Genomic DNA, 24,085 nt, shown 5'->3' on the forward strand with positions numbered 1-24,085 from the left:
TGGAGGAATTTGAGGTCATAATGAGGTCAAAGAAAAAGTTTAGGAAGAGCAAAGTATAGTAAGCGGTAGAAAAACAGACAGTTATGAGTAGATAAAGGAATTTCAGGGTTTATGATTATTGAAATGAAGACTTGGAGGTAATAACAAAAGTGTGATGATCCTCATGCAGTTTAGGTAAGGTGGACAAGTAGGTAAGTAGAAGATGAGAGCGTTAAAGCATTTATCGGTTGTTTGCCTAGGAGATGTGGTTGAGAGAAAAATTGTGATACAGGTACTACCTCCTTAATAAAAGAGCAATAATGACCCTGCAGACTGGCAGACTGGCTACAGAGATCAGGAATGAGTAGTAAGTCGGAGTTAATAAAGAGGTTACTGAGTAATAGTGGCGAAGGTAGAGTTCAGAACTAAAAACAGGGAGCAACTTTTCCTTTGGGCTGATGTATCAGGGCTAATGAAATAAAATGTAATGATTACTGGAAAGAATAATTAAGGAGATGGTATTGTGTCAGAGGAGCCAAGTCTCCATGAGTGCCAATAGTTGGCAGGCCATTATAGGAAAAGTTCTAAAAGGGAAATTTGCTAAATATATGAGATGGTAATTACAGAGGAAGCCCAATATTATCAGTCATTGATGGAAATGAGAGAATAGATAGTAAAGGGTGAAGAAGAGGTGGTTTACTTTTAGGTAGTCAGGGATTCAATATTCCTGAGATTATCAAGGACAGGGAAATTTATTAACAGCATAACACAAGGGGAAAAGTCTGAACAGATGGAATTAGGTTCAGTGATGGTGCTTACACATTATTATATTATATACACATATTATATTATTATATTATATATTATGATACATATTCATGCTATTAGAATATTGTATTGTTATATTTTATTGCTTACATGAAGCATCTGTGGAGAAAATAGCAGACAATTCACCTATTCCATTGGTACCAACAAAATGTCACATGTTTTAAAGAAAGCCCCCCTGTGGAGTAGATAAGACCAATTAAATTAGATTTTAAAATACAAATTAAAAAATAGAAGAAAGACATAGTAACACAGTATAGATACACAAGTATATCTCCATCCTACAAATGTCCAAAGCTATGAGTGCACAAGCTCAGGAAGACTTGTGGGAAGGAAAGTGGAGGATAAAAAAGAAGGATATTTTTATGTGGTATTGAAGAAAAGAAATGATCAAAAAACTTTAAGGGCTGCTACTTAGGTTAGCTGGAACAGTGTTAATGGATGGAGACAAGATGTAACTCAACATGAATTTATCTTCTCATCCAAAAAGAATGATTCTTGAAATGGAGGAAAAAATAAAAAATGCATGACAAGCAGTTGACAATCCATGATTAACAAGGACATATTAAAAGAATATACTGATTTTGATGAGTGTAACTCAATTGACTTAGTAAATAAATGGGATTGCAAGTCCTTGAAAGATCATGGAGAAATATGAGCAACTAGACCTTTTAACTCTCTCCCCTCTGATGGTTTTTTCCCTGGGACAGGATCTCAATGTGTATTGGCTTCCTCACACCTGATGCTGAGCTTTTCCCCTCAGGCTCAATAGAATGTTGTCCCACTCTGCTCTTTCATCTCTCTCTGTCTCTCTGTCTCTCTCTCTCTCCGTCTCTTTCTGTCTCTCACACACACATACACAGAGTGTCCTATCCCAGTGTCATGTCCCACTTTCTGTGTTCCTTTGTTTTCTGTCCTAGCACCAGGAGATTCAGAGATTTAGAGGACATTTTATTTGATCTCCATGGCCTCTTAAGTTTCTGCAAAACAGAAATTATGCATCAAAAATAAAATACCTTGAGCTTTTTTCATGGTCTAGGAGACCTAGAATCCAACAGGTTAAAAAAATTCCTACCCTGATCTCACTCAGGCCTCTTCTCCACCTCTCACACACTAGATGACCAAAGGACAAATAAGCTTGCAACAAAATTCAACTCCACACTCCAGTTCTCCCTCTCTCTTTCTAGTGCCATGGAGACCCAGGTTCAAACTATAGACTTGCTTGGAAACAATGAGCCAGTACCACAGCAGTCCTCCAGGTGCAGAAGCTTGAGGTGAATGTGACAGACAAACAGGGCTTAGGCAACCTTTCAGCAGAAGAAGCTTGCTTAGGGCCATGGCCCTAACTAGTGCCATCTTGGACAATGCTATAGCACCAGCACTGCAAAACTCTCAATTGTCAGCACTGGGCCCAGAGAAATGAGGAACAGAAGGAGTGAGAAAGGACCCTGGGAAATGACATTATATATGTTTCTTTTGGGAAGGTGGAGTGCAAAACTCCACCAAGCTTGAGGGAAAGAGCTGAGCATCAAACTAGGGCCAATACTTTCAAATCAAAAGTCACTTGGAGTAGAGATCTAGGCTGGTGAATAATGAATTACCTCCTATGGGAAGAGACTGATCTGCTTTGATATCAGCACCCAAGGTGACTACCATCAGAGGGAAAAGAGTCAGAAAGTGAGTGATAGGAGGAACAGGGAGGAAAAAATAATGAAAGTAACAAAGACCTCAGGAAGAAAAAAAAAACTCAAAGATCTTGAACACAAACAGATAAATCAATAGGAAAAACAACAGAAGAAAATTTGGCCTCAGGATCTAATAAACAAGTCAAGTCATCAGTGAATAAATAATGCAAAACAAACGAAAACAAAACAAGACTTGATGAGACAGAGGACTCTGTGAGGAGACCATGCAATCATAGCATGCTTTTCCTGAGTGGTTCAAAAGATAAATGGGAATTAGGAGAGCAGAATTTATGGCTTTCAAAGGAAAAAAAATAATCAAAAGAATTGAAAAACTTGAATCTGCAATGTCAAGTCTGACTGAAGCGGAAAAAAAAGATAACAAGAGACTGGGAATCCAAATATGCAGAAGAGAAGGACAATTTAGAAGAAATAAGTTAATATTAGAAACACTAAAAGATATATGCTATCTATCTATCTATCTGTCATCACCATGGGGAGAAATAAATTAGGATTGGGCTCCATAATCAGTGATGTGTAGGGAGGCCCTTTCATGGGGCATCTTTGACACCTGAAAAATTGACTTTATGCTGGGAGTCAAAAGACTTATGACATCTTCTAAATGGGACAGCAAGAGAACATCCATATTTCATTTCTGAGACAAATATGGTCTTAATACCTAAAATAGTAAAAGATAAAGCATAGAAGCAAAATTATAAACAAAATAGTAATGAATATTGCTCATAAATTTTTTAAAAGTCCTGTCAAACACATTACAACAATTTATCAAGAAAATCATATGCTATGATCAAGTGAGATGTATGTTCGTGTATCAACAATCCAACAAGCCACTTCTGTGGGGGTGTAAGATCCACCAACAACCAGCACCCAGAACCTGACAACACAGGTCCTTTTGATCTGCTTTACTTAAGGAAAGCAACATTAAGGGGTTAACAATCTTTCTTTAATCCAGCATACAAATAACATCCACCTAGTTCAGGGGAAAGAGCCAGCACCCTGAGCTACAGACCAAATATAATTCGTAGTTATCAACAGCTGGGTATACAGCCAGGGAGCTCATTAGAAAGGCTGGCCCAGAGTCACACGCCACTCCCTCTGTGCTTATATATCCTGTTCAGGGCCCCTGAAGGGTCCCGACCTCACCCAGGGTGGGTGTGGAAAAGTTCCCCACCCCCAATATCACATCAGATACAAATCAATGGCTCCCAATTGTCTCAGTGCTGAGAAATACAAAAACATCCCACTTTATCTGCCCCATTCAAACAAAGGCTAGAATCATTAAAGGTCAACAGCAAAAAGTTCCACCTTAATAACTATTACAGTTGGGGAGGCAAAAATGATTTTGCAGTAGGAAAATAACCTAAATAGTTATATTTAAAGCTCATTTTAGCAGGATATAGTTTTCCTGTTTATCTCTTTTAATTAGTTCTCTTTTCATTTTTGTTTGAGATCATGATTGTTACTCCTGCCATTTTTGCTTCAGCTAAAGCATAAGGGATTCTGTTCTAGTGACTTCTTTAAACTGCTTGTATTTTTCTGTTTCAATTGTGTTTCCTGTAAACAACATATTGGATTCTGGTTTCTAATCCATTCTGCTCTATGCCTCCATTTTATGGGTAAGTTCATCCCATTTTCATTCACAGTTATGATTGTTAACTATTCATCCCCACCCCCCTCCCATCTTACTTTCTTCTATTTATATTTCTCTTTCTCTTTTTGTCCTGTCCTTCCTCTGTTTTGCTTCTGGCTGCTGCTTCTTTTGTCCACCCTACTCTTTGTCATCCCCACTGTCTTTCCCTTATGCTCTACCTTCCCTACTGCCCTGTTGGGTTAGATAGATTTCTATACCCAATGAGCATGTGTGTGCGTGTGTGTGTGTGTGTGTGTGTGTGTGTGTGTGTGTTCTCTCTTTGTTTCTATTAATTAATTCTGAACCTAAGAAATGAAACACATATTTCCATAATATAGTAGAATAGAAAAATGATGATTGTATGTGATACTGCCAATATATTATGCACAACTTCCTATTCTTTTAAAATATATGATAAAGTTTTCAAATAATGGTTTTCCCTTTTTTCTTCCCTTCCCCCACGGTGGAGATGGCTACCATTAGAGCCTGTTTGAACCAGTTTCAGTGAGAGTGAAGTTCAACAATTGCTCCCCTCCCCATTTTCCTTCTAATGTAAAAGATTTTACTTGCATACCTCTTTTATTTGAGATAATTTTCACCATTCTTCTCCTTTCTCCCTTCTCTCAAGCCATTCCTTTTTCTTGCCTGTCCATGTTTTTACATCATTCCAACATAATCAACTCACTCCTATGCCATCTGTCTATGTAGAATCCTTCTAACTGCCTCAATAATGATAAATTTCTTAGAAGTTATATGTATCATTTTCCCATATAGAAATATAGTTTCAATTTATTGAGTCCCTTATGTTTTCTCTTTCATGTTTTCCTTTTTATGCTCCTCTTGAGTCTTGTATTTGAAAGTCAAATTTTCTATTCGGCTCTGGTCAAGAATACTTGATTTCATTAAATGTCCAATTTGCCCCCAAACATTTATTCTCATTTTTGCCAGGTAGGTTATTCTTGTTTGTAATCCCAGTTCTTTTGCCTTTGGGAATATCATATTCCAAGCCCTCTCCTCCTTTAATGTGGTAGCTACTAAACATTGTATGATCCTAACTGTGGCTCCCCAGTATTTGAATAATTTCTTTCTGGCTTATTGAAGCATTTTCTCCTTGACCTGGGAGCTCTGGTATTTGGCTATAACATTCCATGGAGTTTTCATTTTGGGATCATTTTTGTTTTGGGTGGTGATTGATGGAAACTTTTAATTTCTGTTTTACCCTCTTGTTATAGGATATTGGGGCAGTTTTCTTTGATAATTTCTTGAAATATGGTATCTAGGCTCTTTTTTTATTATGGACTTGAGGTAGACCAATAATTGTTACGTTATCCACCCTCAATCTCTTTTCCAGGTCTGTTTTTTTTTTCTGAGATAGTTTACATTTTCTTTTATTTTTCATTTTTAAAATTTTATTTATTATTTCTTGTTGTCTCTGAGAGTCATTAGCTTCCCCTTGCCCCATTCTAATTTTTAAGAGGTAATCTTCTGTTACCTTTATGACTCTTTTACCAAGATATTAACTGTTTTTTTCCATAATATTCTTTTGCTCTCATTTTTTTTACCTAATTTTCTTTTGCCACCTTTAATTTATTTTGAAAACCATTTTTAGCTCTTCTAGGATTTCTTCATGACCTTATTTCCAATTCACGTTTTTTAAGCTTAGCTTTTGTCTTAGATTTTGTTGTCTTCTGAGTTTGTGTCTGAATCTTCCCTGTATCACTAGTAGCTTTTTTATGTTTGGATTCTTTCTTTTTCGTTTGCTCATTTTTTCCAGTCTATTTCTGGATTTTGACGTTTATCTTGGAGGTGGGCTTTGTTACTGGCCTGAAGATGGAGGGCCACCATCCCAAGTTTGAGGGTTTTTTGAATAGCTATTTTCAGAACTAGTAGCAGGGGGTTGGAATTTTTTAGTACTTCCAAGGTGGCTTGATTTGGGGAGAGATATATTCATTCCTCTGCTGGTCTCTGCTCTTATTCTTATCCTAGACATCCCCTGATCACTTGGGATTGCAATTAGTACTGCTCCTCAGGACTCATACTCTCTCTTGACTGAAAGTGTTCCTATTTATCTTTGAACTATGACCCAGAGGTATGTATAGGCAAAGGATTTGCCAAACGGCATACATTCCCTCATCCAGTGCTAGCACAGGTGTCCCTCAAAGTCTCTTTCTGACCAGTTCCCTAGTCTTCTTATTGTCTATGACTTGGGTGCTCCCAAATGCTTCTGCTGCTTCTATCACCACCACATAGGTCCCATGGTGTTTGATCCACATGGTCTCTAGGACAGCCTTTACCTCCATGCCAAATATCTCTTCTTCCAACCTCCTAAATTGCCTTGGGCTTGAAGAATATCTTACCTTGACCTTTTGTTGACTCTACCACTCCAGAAATTGATTTGAGGATTTATTTTAAAGTTGTTTACAGGGGAAAGTTGAGAGAACTTGGCTGAGTGTTTCTTCCACCCCACCATCTTGATTCCATCTCCAGAAGTCCAGAAAGCCTATTAGAAAACCTTCTGCTCATTTTGGGACTTATCTTCTCTATCCCAGAAGTCTTCTAATTTAATGTTTAAAAGTCCCCACAGCACCCTCTCAGTTTCTAATTTTAATATCGTGGCCATTCTTCATATTTTAGAGCGTATCTTTTCCATAATTGACTAGGCTATCTGAGTCTGAGGTTTGGTCTCTTGTACAAATCAATGGTAGAGGAAAAAACAAAATAATTTATACCCCTGAGGAGAGAAGGCACTTCTAAGCATAGTTTTCTATGTTATTCACCTCAATCATTTATGCTGAAGCCTTTATTTTGTATTTTCAACCTGCAGTAAAGCATTAGTTCTGTCTTGGAATAGTGGCCTATGCAATAATGGTGACTGAAAGTAGCTTGATATTAAATTTCAAAATCCTTAAATCTTTAAGTTTACTTTGTCAGTATTCATACAAACAACCATTTGAAGTTTATTTCTTAGTTTACCAAAATTCCATGTACCATATTCATCTATAGTTCTCTGGATAAAGCATTTCCAAATGTAAATGAAAGAATAAAAGACAAAAATACCTATCCTTTGAAAGGTATTAGGTGCTAGGGATATAAAAAGCAAAAATGAAGATAGTCCCTACCCCCAAGATTTTATATTTTCATAAGGCGAAGCCATTAACATAAAGTGTTCATCAGGAAAGGTGATTTAGGTTTAGATTATTATTTAAGTAATGAGTAGATACATATGGTTCTATAGCTAAAAAAAAAAAACTTAGGTGATTGTAAATAGAAAAAAAGCATGTGATGGCAAACTGACTAGCAAGAAGATGTAGAAGAATAAGGTAAAGCATTGCTTGGAACAGTTGGCCTGATGTAGTGGGACACTCACTAGTCAGGATTTCAAAGGTCCCAGAATTGGAATTTTTGAGCTAAAATGGTTAAGTCCTCTAGGAAATGGTATCTTGTAAAGTTTAATTATTTCCATAATTTATTTCTGGTTTTACAATTATAACCACTGGTTGTTTATTTCTTTAGTGTCATATATTTGATTTTTATATTCATATTAAACAGAGTTTATGTGATTTTGATAGGTTGTGAAGTAATGTTCTAAAACTGAGTGTATTGCCAGAAAAAAGAGGTATGTGATTTCACCTCTCTCCCTTCTTTGTACTTTTGTGTATGTGTGTGTGGGTGGTTACCTTTATAGAATAAAGCATAACCTGTTGGACTTGATTAATATATTAAGCAGTTTTGCTTAGCTTATCTTCCTCTTTCTTATTTATTCTTAATTATAGGGATGGATTTTTGAATGGAGGAGAGACCCATTATGAAATGATGCTAACATAAAAATGAATAATATTAATAAAATTAGTAAAACTAAATTAAGTAGATTTGTCCTAGGAAATTGCTTAAGGCAGACATCTAGGTGGCACAATAGATAAAATGCTACACCTGGAATCAGGAAGACCTGAATTAAAATCCATTATCAGACATGTACTAGCTGTGTGTCCCTGGACAAGTAACTTAACCTCTGTTTGCTCCTGTTTCCCCATCTGCAAAATGGGTATGAAATAGCACCTACTTCACAGGGTTGTTTTGAGAACCAGTGAGATAGTAACTGTAAAGTGATTAGCTCTGTGTTGCACACAGTAAGACCTATATGAATGTTAGCTATTAGTTATTACTTAGACATTAATTAACTCATAAATGATGAAATAAATTTCAAATGGAAGTCTTAGACCCAGATCTTTCCTGCTTCAAGTTTAGTACTATCCAAGTGTAGATTAAAAATGAGACAGGCATGAACAAGAACATCTTCCCTTACACCATATCCTATTTCTAGAATAGTCCCTATCTAAGCATGTCATATGTAGCATCCTAAGCTAAAGAATTCCATTTTCCTAGTGGGTTGTTGACTTCAGATGTAGGAAATCAATTAGAACTGAAAGTATAGCCCTAATATCCCCCACCGTCCCCATAGATTCCAAGCCCTTAAATTAAATAGCAAATGGCCATTGGGCCAGAGCTGCCTGATCTTCCCTAGAGCAGGAACTAAGGATTCCAAATGTATGCTCTAGTCCTTTTCCTGACTATCAAGCCCCAGTCTCCCTGACAACATGCTTAGTTGCATCAATGCTTTGTCAATGCTGCCGTATTGTAAAGGGCTCATTGTCTATCCTAAGGCCCTTCCTTTTTTGATTCTAGCTCCCTCTGCCTCTTTGAGTGTCTCCATTATGTGTGAGTATCATCAATTGAGTCATATGGCCTTTAATGCTATCTCATACACATGCCAAATTAAAGGACCTATTGCTTTCATCATTGACTGCCTCATTCAAATGAAGCTCCTTTATTCCCAGCACAAACCCAGACAGCCACACTACTTTTTTGTATATTCATATTACAAAAGAAGAAGAAAATTTTGAGTGGTAACATCATTAATATTAATTGGTATTTAAACAGTTCTGTTATTACCAAAACTTCAAATATTCACTTTTAGCAATTTGGCCAAAAGTCACTGGGAAGAAAATGGGCATCTATACTGCTTGTAGCCAGGAGCTGCATGATATATATTAAAAGCTGAAAATTAACCATTTCTTCAAAAACAATCTACTTTCCTTTTTTTAACATTTAATTTTAATTTTTAAATTTTTCTTCTAGCAGTTTGTTTTCCTCCAATTACATTTAAAACCATTTTTAACATTCATTTTAAATATATTGAGATCCAAATTCCCTCCTTTCCCCTTACCCCCTTTAGAGAGAAGACAAGCAATTTGTACATGTGTAGTCGTATAAAACATATTTCCATATTAATCGTATTGTAAAAGAAAACATAGACCAAAAAAATACCCTCAAGAAAATAAATTAAACATTTGCTTTTATATGTATTCAGACACCATCAATTTTTTCTCTGGGGATAAATAGCATTTTGCATCACAAGCCCTTCAGAGTTGTCTTGGATCATTGTATTGTTGTGAATAGCCATGTCATTCACAGCTGAACATCTTACAATATTGCTGTTAACTGTGTACAAAATTTTCCTGGTTCTACTCATTTCACCTTGCATCAGTTCATGTTAATCTTTCCAGGTTTTTCTGAGAGCATCCTGCTGAGAATTTCTTGTAACAAAATCATACTCCATTACAATCATATACTCCACATCTTGTTCGGCCATTCCCCAATTTATGGGCATCTCCTCTATTTCCAATTCCTTGCCACCAGCAACTGCTGCAAATATTTTTGTACATATAGCTCCTTTTCTTGTTCTTTTTTATCTCTTTTAAGATACAGACCTAGTAGTGGTGCTCAAGCATTTCTCCCACATCCCCCTCTTTCCTTCCACTGTAAAAGATTTTTCTTGCCTCTTTTATGTGAGATTTGCTACATTCTGCCTCTCCCTTTCCCTTTTCCCCAGTGCATTCCTCTTTCTCACCCCTTAATTTTATTCCTTTCTAGATATCCCTTCATATTCAACTCACACCGGTGTGCTCTGTCTATATATATATATATATATATATATATATATATATATATATATATATATATATATGCACACACATATATATATATGTATATATATACATATATTTATATATATGTATGTATGTATTCCTTTTGACTGTCCTAATAATAAGAAAGTTCTTAAGAGTTACAAATACCATCTTCCCATGCAGGAATGTAAACAGTTTAACCCTATTAAGTCCCTTTCCTATTATCTTTTCATGCTTCTTTAGAGTCTTGTATTTAAAGTTGTATTTTCTGTTCAGCTCTGGGTTTTTCATCAAGAATGCTAGAAAGTCCTCTATTTCATTGAATATCCATTTTCCCCCAAAGGACTATACTCAGTTTTGCTGGGTAGATGATTTTTGGTTTTAATCCCACCTCCTTTGCCCTCTGGAATATCTTATTTCAAGACCTCAGATCCATTAATGTAGAAGCTGCTAAATCTTGTTATCATGACTGTGGCTCCATGATTTTTGAACTGTTTCCTTGTGAATGCTTGACCTGGGAACTCTTGAATTTGGCTATAATTTCCCTGGTGTTTTCCTTTTGAGATCTCTTTCAGAAGCTGATCAGTGGATTCTCTCAGTTTCTATTTTACTCTCTGGTTCTAGACTATCAGGGCACTTTTCCTTGATAATTTCTTGAAAGATGTCACTTAGGCTCTTTTTGATCATGGCTTTCAGGTAGTCCAATGATTTTTAAATTATCTCTCCTGGATCTATTTTCCAGGTAAGTTGTTTTTCCAACGAGATATTTCACAGTCTTCTATTTTTTCTTTCTTTTGGTTTTATTTTATGGTTTCTTGATTTTTCATAAAGCTGTTAGCTTCCATTTCCTCAATTTTAATTTTTAAGGAATTTTTTTCCTCAGTGAGCTTTTGCATTTGGCCAATTCTAATTTTTAAGGATTTTTTTTTCAAATTCAATAATTTTTTCTCCATTTGGCCAATTTTACTTTGTAAGGAGGTCTCTTCAGTGAACTTTTGTATATCTTTTTCCATTTGGCCAATTCTGTTTTTCAAGGCATTTTTCTCCTCCTTGGATTTTTGTACCTCTTTTACCATTTGGCCTAGTCTTTTTTAAGGAGTAATTTTCTTCAGTATTTTTTGTGCCTCCTTCACTAAACAGTTAACTCCTTTTTTAATAAAATTTTCTGGCATCACTCTCATTTTTATTTCCAATTTTTTCTACTTCTTTTACTTGATTTTCAAAATCCTTTTTGAGCTCTTCCATGGCCTGAGACTAATTAATATTTTTGGAGGCTTTGTATGGAGGAGCCTTGACTTTGTTGTCTTCCTCTGAGTTTTGAGCTTCCTTGTCACCACAGTAACTTTATACAGTCAGAATTTTTCTGTTGTTTCCTCATTTTTTCAGCCTATTTCATGAATTTTAATTCTTTGCTGATGTGGGTCCTGATTCCAGGGTGGAGGGTGTACTGTTCCAACCTTCAGGAGCTTCATACAGCTGTTTTCAGAGATCCTTCTAGGGACCTATAAGTTATTAGCTCTTCTGAGGTGGTACAATCTAAGAGGAGGTGTGTTTACTACTCTCCTGATCCGTGCCCTGGTTTGTGAGTGACCACAATCACTCTCCTCTGCCCTGAAACTGTGATAAGTGTCCCCTCTTCACTGAGGCAGCAAATTCTGGTATGCTAGTGCTCCTCCTTACCCTGGGACTGCTACCCAGGATTGAGATCTAGATCCAAATATGGGCAAAGCAACAGAGTCCTTCCCCCAGTGCCAGCAAAGAGACCCCTGTTATCTCCTTCTGACAAGCTGTTGGACTACCTTACTGTCTGTGGACTGAGAGCTCTGGAAGCAGTAGCAGCTGATGCTATTTCAGTCACTTCCAAGGCCTGCTTAGGGTTTGCTGGCATGGCCTGTACTGTCCTGGGTTCTACTGTCACCCCAGTGTCACCGATCTTTTCTGCCAACCTTTTAAGTTTTCTTTGGCTGGAAAATTATTTCCTCTTGTCCTTTTGTGAGTTCTGCCTCTCCAGAATTTGTTGTATGGCATTATTTAAAGGTGTTCAGAGGGGTTTTGGTGAGAGCTCAGATAAGTGCCTACCTTTTCTCCACCATCTTGGCTTTGCGTCCCAACAATCTACTTTCTAGAACCAATTTGTGAAGATGTCAAAAAAGGCAGGTTATACAGTGAATACCACAAAAGAAACTAATCAATCAATAAGCATTTATTAACTACCCATTCTGTGCTAGGCACTGTGCTAAATTCTGTGAATGAAACAATTTCTACCCTTAACAAACATATTATATCAGGCAAGACAAATTTAAGTCATAGTTCATACTGTTACTTTACTACTGAGTGGAATACCTTTTCTCATATTCAGTTTTGTTAACTTATGTTCATAGAATCATAGATTAAGAGCTGGAAAGGATTAAAGGGGGCATCCAGGCCAAGCTCATTATTTTTACAGATTAATAAAATTTAGACAAAGAGAGGTTATGATTCATTTTAATGTTTATTGAATATTGGACTATGTTCCTGGCTCTGTCACTGACTTTCTGTAACTTGAGATGCAGCATGCATAAAATATCCTCTTTATCCCATCTCACCTCCTAGGAACTTGGAAAAGGATTTCAAGAACCAACATCTTAAAATTCTTTGCAATAAGTACCTTACTGTGGTAATGGTCCGACTTTGAATTTTCTCTAGGGATATTCAGAAAGCACTATTTGTCCTAGATAAAGCATCCAGAGAAAGGCACTACATAATATGGTGTAATTATTGGTGTTTTTGTTACTCATTCTTGATTTAACATAATGTTTTTTAAGGAGATGCCACTTGTCCCTAGTGCTCTACTGCACGTAGTCCAATGATGTCTTCTTTATTATTGTCCCCAAGCATTCTTTGAGAGTGATTCTGTTAAACAAAGCATATACATTAGATATAGGTCCTGTCCTTTGGATCTTAAGAATCTGTCCTTTGATGAATAGTGTTTGGGGCATTACCTGTTTATTGAAGTCATCAAACAATGGCTTTCTTTAAATGAAAAGAGATCATGTAATAATAAATTCTAATCAAATCTCAATATTTATTCATCATTTATAGGGCTGGAAATAAGAATTATGGCTCATATAGTATTAGGTAAAATTTAGTGCCATATATCAATTATTTCCTGTTATTTCCATGTTTACTATGGAAGTGTATTAATCAAGGTATAAAGGAAATAAATATTTATAAGTTTTAAAACTTAAATGTTTTATTTAAACTGCATGGTACAGAGATGTTCAAATATAGTTTTGATTGATAAAAGAAACTATGAAATACTTATAAATGAGTCATTAGTCTTCCTGAATTTTAATTGCTGATTATTATAATCATACAGAAATAAGATATAGAATAATAACATAACTTGAGTTCTTTAGGAATGTTAGATTGGGGGCAAGGAGGATTGTGGTATGGTATTGAATAGTGACTGGTTAGAGAGTCCAACTTAGAGTCAGGAAAACCTAGGTTCAAGTCCCTACTCTGACACATAATGGCCGTGTGAACCTTAGCAGGCTTATAACTTCTCAATACCCCAAACAGCTAAGACTGTAAATTGCAGAGCAGACATGCAGGCCTTGAGTTAGGAAGACCTGGAGTTCAAATCTGGCCTCAGACACTCACTAGCTGTGTGAACCTGGGAAAGTCACTGTTTGCCTCAGTTTCCTCATTTATAAAATGAGCTGGAGGAAGAAATGACAAACCACTCCAGCATCTTTACCCAGAAAATTGCAAATAGAGTCACGAAGAGTCAGATCTGACTGAAACAACTGAACACCACCACTACCACCACCCATGCACATACATGCACATACATGCACACACTTGCACACAGCCACACCCACACCCATACACACAAACATGCACATAGGCATATATGCATATGTGTGGGTGTATGTATATGTGTATGTATGTTTGTGCACACTTCAGGAGAATAGAATTTACGTCCCAATAGTTTGGTAGTATCTGACTTGGAATCAGAAAATTTGAATTTGAATCCTTGTTCAAACACTTAGTAACTATGTGACCTTAGTGAGAAGATGAAGCTAGACAATCTCTTCAATCCCCAAATCTCAAACCCAAATAAATAATTATGCATTCATGCTAGAATACTTTAAAGTTTTATTTATAATTCCAAAAATAGTCCATGTATATTATCCTAGAGATTATTATTCAAGGAAATGAAGTTGTAGAGAATTTTATGTGTTAACCAGTGCCATGAAATTTTATGCCCTGGGTCTCCTGATTCTGTATCCAGTTTCCCTACCCACTGTACCAAACAGGGCTACAATCTTTTGCAAAGACCAATCCATAAACAAACATTTGTGAAACACTTATTATATATTGGGCACCCTGCTAAGTACTGGGGCAACAAAGACAAAAATTAAATAGACCCTTCTTTGAAAGAGCTTGCATTCTGTTTATCTGTAGCATATTTAGGTTAGGAAAAAAAAATCTGTATGTTTCCAGGATTCGACCACTTATTTTACTGTCATTACTAAGCCCTAGAACCAATGCAAAACAAAACAAAACAAAACAAAAAACAACCCATAAAAAACAATGTCTTTCTCATTAGAATTGATAGGAAAAGAAGAGAGTATTGTGTAATGGAAAGAATAATCAATAAAAAGAAATGAGAAGACCTGAGTTCCAGTTCTTGGTCTGAGGATAACTAGCTTTTGTTATCTTAGGAAAGTCATTTAATCTCTCTTGGCATCAATTCCTTCATTTCTTGAGGGAGCTGGCAGGTCCTATCCAGATATAAAATTCTATAGTTCTAAAACACTTTAGTCACTATTACTGAATTTATTGTACTCAGCTCATATTTTTAATAATAATAATAATAATAATAATAATTAGAACCTTTCTCAGTCTAGTGGAATTTAGCTGTATCTAATGATACCATTGTGTAATGATATAATATTCCATGTAGTGATCTAGTCCTAGTGAGCCCCAGGGAATCATGAAAATCATGAAACTAAGAAGTCTGAAACCAAGGGAAAAAGTAAACATTTTTAAAACCAGAAGAAAGATAAACTTTGAATTTAATCCATTGAGGTAAAAGTTTTTTTTTTCCAAATTTAAGGAGGGAATAACATATGCATTCAATTGGGCATCTTACCCTACAGGAAAGTAGCAGGGAAGGGGATGGGGGTGGGGAGGGGATGATAGAAGGGAGAGAAGATTAGGGGAGGAGGTAGTCAAAAGTGAACACTTTTGAAAAGGGACAGGGTCAAAGGAGAAAATTGAATAAAGGGGGACAAGAGAGGATAGAGGGCAATATGGTTAGTCTTTCACAACGTGACTATTATGGAAGTGTTTTGCATAATGATATACGTATAACCTATATTGATTTGCTTTCCTTCTCAAGGAGGGTGTGTGGGGAGGGAAGAAGAGAGAGAATTTGTAACTCAAAATTATAAAAACAATGTTAAAAAATTGTTTTTACATGCAAATGGGAAATAAGATATACAGACAATGGGGTATAGAAATCTATCTGGCCCTACAAGAAAGTAAGAGGAAAGGAGATAAGGAGGAAGAGTGGGGTGATAGAAGGGAGGGCAGACTTGGGAAAGGGGCAATCAGAATATATGTCCTATTTGGGTGGGAGGAGGGTTGAGATGGGGAGAAAATTTGTAACTCAAAATCTTGTGGAAATGAATATTGAAAACTAAAAATAAATTTTAAAAAATTTACAAAAAGATTTTCCAAAGAGCTTTTCTTAATAATATCAAAAGTATCTACTTGAAACAGGAGCTAGCAAGTTATGTAATATGGAAGTACTGCATGCTTTCCAAAAAAAAAACACTAAGCAGGAATCTTAGTTGCCCAACAACTGGATTTTTCCCCTTTGTGCTAGGAAAGCTATCTATGGAAGTAAAATTAATATTACCCAATGATTGGAAAATGACTGAACAAACTACTGTATATAAATATAATGAAATAAAGAGAATGACTAATATGAGGAATATAAAGAAATATGAGAAGATATGCATGAACTGGTACAAAGAAAGCAAGCCAAGCCAACAATATACCTGAGATATATCACTGAGGTCAATGAATATAAAGTCAATAATGAAAGATGATAAAAGTCATGTCCAGTATAAGTGACAACATTGGCATGATATTCTGAAAACTAACAGGCACTTTTTTTTCCTTTCCAGTTAAAATAATCTAGAAAAGTAAGTGGCATATACTATCAGTCACAAAAATAATATCAGGCAATTTTATTTAACTGTCTTGGGAGGGGGGTTATACTTTGTTAGTGCATGGTTATTTTAGTAATTGTTAAGAAGTTTCTGTTATGTTAAAATAACAGGTGTCAGTGAAATGAATAAAGAAAATCATACATATAAAGGATAAAAATTTAAAAACAATGAATAGCAAGAGTTTAGTCTCTGTAAACTTCAGGCAGTTGTATGAATTCCTATATTTTTAAGTCAAGAATGTCATTGATACATGCATAGGTCACTCTCATTAAGGTTTCTTGTGACCTTTGGTCTCATAATGAAACTATTTCTACTCTCTCCTATAGAGCAGAAATTGTGAACCACGTTTCCATTTAGCCATAACTTTTCTCCCCCACAAAGAGTGAGGATTTCAGAAAGAATAAGGTCTAATTCTTTTAGCAGTGTTTCAACTCACCAATCATTTGACAAAGATCACAGTGGAGTGCTTGCAATAAAATGAATGGTTATAGAAATCTTTCTTAGGAGGGAAGCAGAAAACTGGGAGAAAATCTTTACAACCAGTGTCTCTGATAAAGGCCTCCTCTCTAAAATATACAGGGAACTGAGCCAAATTTATGGGAATACAAGTCATTCCCCTATTGAGAAATGGTCAATGGATATGAACTGGTGGTTTTCAGAGGAAGAAATTAAAGATATCTATAGGCATATGAAAAAATGCTCGAAATCACTATTGATTCGAGAAACGCAAGTCAAAACAACTCATAGATACCACATCTCTCCTGTCAGATTGGCTAAAATGACAAAACAGGAAAATGATAAATGCTGGAGAGGATGTGGGAAAATTGGAACAATGCTGCATTGCTGGTGGAGTCGTGAATGGATCCAACCATTCTGGACAGCAATTTGGAACTATGCCCAAAGGGCTATAAAAATGTTCATACCCTTTGACCCAGCAATATCACTTCTAGGGTTGTATCCCAAAGAGATCACACAAGTGGGTAAAGGATCTGTATGTACAAAAATATTTATAGCAGCTTTTTGTAGTAGCAAAGAATTGGAAATCAAGGGGATGCCCATCATTTGGGGAATGGCTGAATAAGTTGTGGTATATGAAGGTAATGTAATACTATTGTGCTATAAGAAATGGGGTTGATACGGACTTCGTAATAACCTGGAAAAACCTATATGATATAATGCTGAGCAAGCGGAGCAGAACCAGGAGAACATTATACACAACCACAGATATATGGATTCTGTGATGACTAACCCTGATAAACTTTGCTCTTCTCAGCAATACAAGGTGCAAAGACAACTCCAAAGGACTCATGATAGAGAATGCTATCTACATCCAGATAAAGAACTATGGAGTCTGAATGCGTTTTGAGGCACAGCTTATGCTTGCCTTTTTTTTCCTTGTTTTTTTTTGGGGGGGGGTTTGGTTCTGTTTCTTCTTTCTCATGATTCCTTCCATTGGTCATAATTCTTCTTTAAAACTTGACTATTGTGTAAATAAGTTCAATGGGAAGTTATATGTAGAAGATACATCAGATTCCATGCCATCTTGGGGAGGAAGGGGGGAGAGGGGGAAAGAAAATCTGGAACTCACAATTATGTAGAACCAAGTGTTATAAACTAAAAATAAAAAAGTGACTTTAAAAAAAAGAACTGTATGGAAACCACTATGGATGGCAGTGGTGGTAGATTCTCTAATCAGTGTCATTGGAGAAGAGCTTTAGAGCCACTTTGTGGTATTTTTAATATCAATTTAATAGGTTCTCATTGGTTCGCATCACTCCCACCCCCATTCTTACTTTGGGACAAGCATTTTGTTAATGAACCTATATTTGATAATTACCAGGTAGTGTGGCCTTCAGATAGACTTACTGGGCACTGCTTGGAAACAATAATATAGGACCATTATGTAGAACTTAAATTTTGCAAAGTACATTGCATTTAAGATCTCATTTGATCTTTAAAACAGTCCTTTGAGATAAAGTTACATATGTTATTAGCTCCCTTTTATATATGAGGAAATTAAAGTCCTGAAAGCTAATTTTTGACAATACTTATAGAGCTAATGGCTGGACCAGTGTAGATAAGTTGGTGAGGATACCTTGGTAGTCTTACCAGTGAAAATAACTTGGTGAGGAAAATTTTTGTTATCCGTTTTGGGTCAATACCTACTCTGCAACTTACAGTCTTAGAAAGTTGTGAGTAATTATACAACTAGGAAATGTGAGGGAAAAGTTTGACTTAGATCTCTCTTGACTCCAAGTTTATGTCTAGTTTTTCTACCATCTTTCATGCCACAATGAAAATGGGCTATGAATGCTGTGACAGTATTAAAACTTGGTAGAAGGTGGAGAAGCATTATAGAAGGGTGCCAAACCCCATGACTTCAAGCTAAGTAATAGTTATTCAGTTAATATTTTGCTAATTTAAAAATAGACAATATATATAAAATCTAAATATTGTTTCATATATTGATTGAACATGTATTTTTACTTTTTATTGTGTTCATTTATTAAATACATTTGAAAGAGGCAGAAGAAGAAAAAACATTGTGAAACCATAGAATTTTCCTGAGGTCAAGGATTTTTAAGAAATGATCTCTAAATTCATTTCTATAGTGTACCATTCCTACAAAAAAAATCAGTATGGTTCTGTGATTCAAGTGGGAATGTAAAAATAAAGATATTCTCAGTATATTCCCAAATCCATCATTGACTTGACATATGACCTTGAGCCAATTGGTTACTTTCTTCACTGTCTTTCTCTATTTTTTTAAGCTGAGGATATTAACATTTGCTTATTTCATAGAGAGGGAAGGGGATGAGTTGGGGGGATAAATTAGTAAATTTTGGGGAAGAATTTTGAATACACAAAACACTTTGTGAATGTTGTTATTAATAATTAAAATAAGAAGACAATACTTAATAACAGTTTTATGTAGATTCTCAGATACTCTGCTCTTCTAATAAAGCACATTCTTTGTCTAGAAGAACAAAGTTACTGATGTTCATTAAACATGGTTGTTCAGAGAGAGGAGGGAGGAAAAAAAGAATTAGAGAGAAATTGAGAGAGAGATGGGAACAAGAGTGAGAGAGACAGTGAGGGTGAGAGCAAGAGAGAATGGTGAGGGAGGGAGGGAGAGAGGGGAATGAGAGAGGGAAGGAGAGAGAGAGAGAGCACACACAGGGATGGATTCTAATTACAAAAGAATACACAGAACTAAGAAAATAACCTTTATGAAGATGTGATAACAATCCAATGAACCAAGTTCTTACTCTACCTTAGTAATACATATATTGCTTTTAAAAATATTTAACTGTGCATTTAAAATAAATGTAATTTAACAGTTTTCATAGATGTAAAATGCTATCAATCTTAATAGAAACTTTTTTTCTTTTAATTCATACATTGACAAAAAATTACTCGTGTGCCTTTTTTTCTTTAAAACTCAAGAGAATAAAATGATTTTTCCAAACTTCAGAAGAATACAACCCTTATATTACCCTTTCCTCAATTAAGTTCTTTACTCAAAACATTTTTGTTTTACTTACACTGAAGTATTACCACTGTGTTATATACAATTCTGTTGAGTGAAAATAGGGTTACTAACTTATGGCCTTGTCCTACAGAATAAATTTTTAACCATATGAGAAATCGAGATTATGGTTTTTCTTTATTTATTTCTTTTCACTAACAAATATCAATCTTTTCTTTCTCTGTTCTACCTCCCATTGAAAATAAGGGGAAAAACCCAAAATCTTATAAAAAGTATGCATAGTAAAACAAGCAAACAAGTTTTTGCCTTAGCCACAGTCCCAAAATATCATGAGTCTCCTGGTTAGTCATTGTGTTGATCACAGTTTCTAATTCTTTCAAAGTTATTTGTCTTTACAGAGTTATTATTGTATAAATTGCCCTACTAGTTCTACTTACTTCATTCCACCCCAGTTTATGTAGGTCCATTCCACCAAGTTTATCTAAAACTATCTCTTTTTCAATTTCTTATTGCACAGTAATATTGGATTACGTGAATATGCTGTAATTTGTTCAGCTAGTCCATGATTGAGGGGCAGTCTATTAACTTCTAGTTCCTTTCCAACACAAAAAAGAGCTGCTAAATTGTTTAAATATGTGGTTCTTTCCTTCATTCCTTTATTTCATTATAGTACAGACATAGTCGAAGTATCACTGGGTTAATGGGTACGTACAGTCTCTTTTATGGATGTATTTATCTTGATATACAGTGTGAAGTATTGGTCTCTGCCAAGTTTCTTCCAAACTTCCAAGCTTGTTTTGATTATTACTGCTTTAGAATATAGGTTGAAATCTGATATTGCTAGGCCACCTTCTTTCACATATTTTTATGGATTCTTTTGATATTCTTGACCTTTCAATCTTTCAGATGAATTTTGTTATTTTTTCTAGCTCTATCAATAATTTTGGTAGCTTGGTGTGGCACTTAATAAGTAAATGAACTAAGGTAGAATTGTCATTTTTAATATAGTTACCTAGCCTAACCCATGAGCAGTTGATATTTCTCTAGTTGTTTGGATCTATCTTTATTTTTTGAAAAGTGTTTTGTAACTGTGTTCATATAGTCCCTGGGTTTGTCTTGGCAGGTAAACTCCCAAGTATTTTAGATTTCCTGCAGTTATTTCAAATGGAATTTCTTTCTGTTTCTTGCTGCTGAGATTTGTTGGTAATATATGGAAATGCTAATGATTTATGTGGGTTCATTTTATATATAGCAACTTTGCTAAAGTTGTTAATTTTTTCACTGAAGTTTTTTAGATGATTCTTTAGAGTTCCCTAAGTGTACCATCACATCATTTTAAAAAATTTGTACTTTTATTTCCTTATTGCCTGTTTTTATTCCCTCAATTTCTTTTTCTTGTCTTACTGCTCTAGTTAATATTTCTAATAATATTTTGAATAAAAATTGTGATAATGGACATCACCACTGATCTTACTGGAAAGGTTTCAAGAGCCAAGGAAGATAGTTTATTACCTTTAATGTCTCTTTTCTTTCATTTTTTATGAAATACTTAGGAAGTGATTTCATCTTATTTTCCCTCGTTTAAGTGACACAATCCCAATCCTTTATATTTTTACTAGTTTTAATCATTTTCAGTTTTTGAGTATATCTCAAGTTATACTGTGTCAAACTAGCCTCATTACTGAAGGAATAATCCAAGTACTTCTCAGTTATGGAATCTGATACATTTATTACATGATGGATAGAGTAAAATCTTATCTTGTGCAAAAAACCAAACAAACACAAGTTAGTGGATTTTCTATCAATCAAACAAATAAAAAGCTTTTATTAATTGCTAATGTATATAGAGCACTTTGTTGGGGGCAAGTAAAACAAAGACAAAAATGAAATGCTCTTTATCCTCAGAGAGCTTATATTCTGTTTGAGAAGACAACATATATATATATATATATATATATATATAGATAGATAGATAGATAGATAGATAGATACATAGATAGATAGATGGATAGATAAGTGTGTACAAAAGGAAAGGACAAAAAACCAGCTCTAATCTTTGAGGAACTAGCAATCTTATCAGAGACACAACATGCAAACAAGTGACATGTTCATGACTGTGCTTTAGGACTGTCACTTACCGTTTCAACTCACATCCACCAAGTAGATACAGGTGACAAAACAGGCAAAGGCTCACTAATGCCTTATGGGTGGAATGTGAATTTATCCAATAATTCGAGAAAACCATATGGAATTATGGAAAGACGTGATCTAACTGGCTCCACTTAATGATAATGTGAGCTAAAAATAATAAGAACTAACATTCAGTGCTTCCTATGTGCTAGACACTGTGCTAAGCCCTTTGCAATTATTATCTCATTTGATGCACTCAGCAAGCCTGAGAGGCAGGGCTATTATTATTCTGATTTTATGGATGAGGACACTGAGGCAAAAGGAGGTTAAATGAGGGTCACAGAGGGTCATACAGCTAAGAAGTGTCTAAAGCCAGATTGGTTCTCTGGTCTTTCTGACTCCAGGCTCAGTGTTCTATCTACTGGGCCACCTAACAGACCTTGAGATTAACCCAAGTCTTTAAATAACAATATTTAATTAAAAATTGATGTGACAACTTTTCTTAAAAAAGTTATCTATTACTAAAATAATTATAATGTCACTTTTAGCAATAGAAAAACAAAAACCTTTAAAGAATCCATAGCAAGTACACTGTCATTGATTAGAGCATTACTAAAGAGATTATGATGCATGATTGCAATGGGATATACTATGAAAAGTCATGAATATGATGAATACAGAGAAGCAGGAGAAGATTGGTAAGAGGCAAAGTAAAGTAAGCAGAACCAGGAAAACAATAATTTCAATGACTGCTCCAACAATATAAATTGAAATAACAACAGTAGAACAAAACTGAATGCTATAAAATTTTGACAACTTGATCTCAAAGAAGAGATATTAATGTCTTATTCAATAATTCTATTAATGGATTATAATGAGTTGGCATTGAAATACTGTTCAATAAGTCAACCATTCAGAATATTTTAATGCTATTAATATGGGAATAACTATCCTGTCATACCATGATATGACTTCATCTAATTTTATATTTTTATAGAATCAGCTCATGATATCAGGGGTTATACAATCTATCTATCTATCTGTCTGTCTATCTATGCATATGTACACATATATCCTATTTTATTCAGAACTCTATTAATACTAAGAATAATAAGAATGACAACAATATTTAGCATTTATAGAACCCTTTAAGATTTGTAAAGCGTTGTACTCATTTCATTTGCTGAGATTTTCTTTGACTGTCAAACTAACAATTTTTTAAGATGTCAGATTTTTTAAAATTTCTGCATCAGGATGGATCATTAATGTGCTTTGTGGCTCAGGGGATAAGATAAGATAATATGAGATGTGTCTTTTTTTTTGAAATCCAAGCCTTTTCCAATAATACTTTTCCCAAAGTCAATGGCAGTACAGCATAAGTAGTGGCAGTTTTAAAAATCCAAAGTCAGCTAATAGGTAAGTTCACTGAATAGACAACCATTGTTAAGTTCAGAGAGTTTCTTCAACAGAATATTGCCTCTCAGATGATACATTAGTTTGACCATAGAAATTCATGAATAGTAGCAGGGTGAAAGGGATGATAATGTCACAGAATATAGCATTTCCCCCCAATTTAAAATATAAACCACCCAAAGCAAATGATTGTTGATCATATTTTTTAAATGATGGCATTTATATAATTCCCTTGTTCTATGAGTTCTATCTCATGTGTTCTCTCAGTGAAACAGTTCATTTCATTCTGCAAAGGAGTTTGCCATCACAAAGACCATCAGCTAAAACAAAGGGAGAGGGAAAGATGTAAGCTCAGGGACAAGCCTTGGACTCACGAAGTTGTGGACTTAAATCTCAAAATGGGCATTTTCTAGTTATGATTCTGGACAAGTCCCCTTAGTTCTCTTGGTTTCCCCATCTGCAAAATGAGGGGGTTGGAATTTATGGCCTCCAGGATTCCTTCTAACTCTAAAAATATGTTTCTTCTACTTTTCTAATTCAAAACATCTAATGTTGAGAATAATTACATCTTGATTGAATCATTACACATCTGATTATTAGCATAGGTCACTGAGTTTACAGCACATTGATGGTGCTCCTATATGGAAGTATTGGTGTCATACAAAAATAAATTTATTCTAACCTTTATTAATTATGAAGTGATTTGTGTTCTTGCATTTCTT

Source organism: Trichosurus vulpecula, chromosome 6 (assembly GCF_011100635.1).
Source record: "Trichosurus vulpecula isolate mTriVul1 chromosome 6, mTriVul1.pri, whole genome shotgun sequence".
Lineage (NCBI taxonomy): Eukaryota > Metazoa > Chordata > Mammalia > Diprotodontia > Phalangeridae > Trichosurus > Trichosurus vulpecula.